Below are 2756 nucleotides of genomic sequence, written 5' to 3' on the forward strand. Positions count from 1 at the left end.
CAAACGGAATGACAAACTTATATATACCCTTCTCACGAAGGTGAAGGGTATAAAAACAAGTAGGAAAGTATAGTCGGGCATGGCCGACCATATAATACCCTACACCATGAGTATATTTTTAACATTTTTATTTTTTTAAAGAAACTTTTACGTTAAATATTACCATAATTCCAAAATATTTAAGCAATTTATTGATAAAAAAAACTAAAATTTCTAAATGAGGCTTTATATAGGTCAAATATGGACCGATCTTCGGTTAATTTGGGAAAAGGATATATTTCTAAATAACAGTTAGTTTTGTTGAGTTTCATTGCGATACAAATGGTTAGAAGTCAATTTTAGACGTTTAAGGCATTTTTTGAAGGGAGGTTTGTATGGGGGCTAGGGTCAAATAAGGGCCAATCCTTACAAAAATCTGCAGTGTCATTTATACTTATTTGTGCCAATTTTCAGAGAGATAATAGAATATTTGACGTAATTATGGCATAAAAATTTCAAATCGGGAGGTACGGTTGTATGGGGCTAGGTGAAATAATGGACCGATTTCAACCATTTTCAATAGGCTTCGTCTCTGTGCCAAAAAACAAGCTTGGTCCAAATTTCATCAAATTATCTTGAAAATTGCGGCCTGTACCTTGCGCACAAGGTTTACATGGACAGCCAGCCGGACAGACGGGCGGACGGACGGACATGTCTTAATCGACTCAAAAATGATTCTGAATATTTTTGTATGTTACAAACATCAGCACAAACGTATAATATCCTCCCCACTATAGTGGTGTAGGGTATAAAAATTCAACATTAAATTTTGAAACGTGGAAACTAATAATAATTTGTTTCTGAACTCACATGCGTCTAGCAATTAGTGGAGTGTAAAAACGAATGAATCTAATTAAAAATTGTTTTTTTTTCAAAACAGAACTGCTGATACATGTGTTTAAGATACACATGAGTGCCTTAAATAAATTATTTTAAAATGTTTTATGTTGTTTTCTTTTTTTAATTAATTAATAAATATTTGATAATTGAAATGTGTGAAGATTGTTTTTTGGTTTTTCATATTTTGACGAATGCAGTATTGGTGCGAATTTGTAAATCTATAAATAACAAGTAAGAAATTATAGCCGGGCGAGGTCGACAAATAATACCCTACACCTGTTACAAAAATATAATGTGATTTAGTTTTTATAATAAAGCATTTAAGTTGAGTTCTACTTTGCCTCAGATTTACTTAAGTTATTTACTGTTGTGGACTTTTAAGTTAAGTTTTGAAGGGAGCTTTCTATAGGAGCTAAGGTCAAATGAAACACTACTTTTATAAAATTCATGAGGATCATCAAGACTTGTACAGAACTTGGTTTTGTAGCATTTTGTAGAGATACAAGTACATTAAACATAATTATGTTTAATGAACTTGATTTCGCCTACCAATACCAATTAAATATAATCGATTTAATTACACGAAGTCTAGAGAGAGCATTCGATCTCGGCTGAGATTAAGAATGAATGAAATCTGAAATTGATTTTGACTAAGAGTGTAAATATAATCAGCTAAACTGCCCGAGATCAAGAACATTTGAAAGCTTTTGGAATTAATATGTCGTATTATGCATGAAATATTCGTGAATAGTACGAAATGTAAAGCATGTAATATTTTCAGTGTTGTAGATGAAAAAAAAAAAAAAAAAAACACTTAACCTCACTAAAATATGCAAAACCACACCTCAAACAAAAAAATTCAATATAAATCATGAAATATTTTGTTGGCAATAAATCACGTCTCTTTGTGAAAGCAAAACAATGCAAAAAAGCGAAAAAAATACAAATAAACAATTATGGAATATGAAATGAATGGCAATCGAAGTAAATTCTTTTTTAGAATATTATTTTTTATAGGAGTGTGAAAAACATACAAACAAAATTAGAAAAAAAAAATACGTTAAGGACATATATTGCTAAAAATATTTGAACAAATTAAAAAAAGGTTTACTCAACCCACTATGCACTAGATTTTTAATTAAAGTTAAATTTATAATGAAAAACTATTAAACTTCTCCTCTTCTAGAGAAAAAATTTGTTTAAAACTTTTTCCATTTAATTTTTCATGAGAATTTTCAATCTCTTCAATTATGAAATTTATGTAAAAGTTTAATTCCATAAGAAACCAACAGTTATATATTTTTTCGTTAATTTTACTCTTTTTGCCTAGTAATCTAAAAAGTAATCAGTGGTAACTTAAGTGTAAGTAATCAAAAAGAAGAACCATTTTAAATGCCTTCCATATTCGTTCTATATTCAGTGTTGTTAATTACAAGAAGTTGAATCATAGCTTATTCTAATGTTAAAGTTAAAATCATTAACTCGAAAAAGTCACCCCAACTTGCAGGGTTTTTATGCAATTTATAATACCAATTGTAAAATATTTTCCATAAATAAATATTTTGTTATCTAAACATAAATACATACGATTGAGAATAGTACTTATTTAAAGGATTTTAAACTATTATTATAGAATTTGTTAAATTAATTGGTTACAATAATATTTTTGAAATATTATTCATAAATATTTTTATTAAATTTTGCATATGAAGTAAAATGAAAAAAAATCATTTAGTATTTTGATTTAATTAAAAAGTTACTCAATACAGTGTACTGTACATTCTTGAATGAAATGTAATAAATATTAGCTTGCTCTCCAATCCTCACCAGAGTACGTCTCTCACTATGTTTTCATTGGAGAAATAAGTTTTTTAAAA

The 2756-nt window shown here is 28.2% G+C and overlaps 1 protein-coding gene across 1 annotated transcript in view; it reads right to left on the minus strand.

The window, feature by feature from the left end:
* LOC111683195 (neuropeptide Y receptor type 2) overlaps positions 1-2756 on the minus strand; it is a gene marked incomplete at its 3' end in the record, with an annotated part of 44989 nt that overhangs the window by 5946 nt on the left and 36287 nt on the right. The window lies entirely within an intron of this gene.

Source organism: Lucilia cuprina, chromosome 5 (assembly GCF_022045245.1).
Source record: "Lucilia cuprina isolate Lc7/37 chromosome 5, ASM2204524v1, whole genome shotgun sequence".
Lineage (NCBI taxonomy): Eukaryota > Metazoa > Arthropoda > Insecta > Diptera > Calliphoridae > Lucilia > Lucilia cuprina.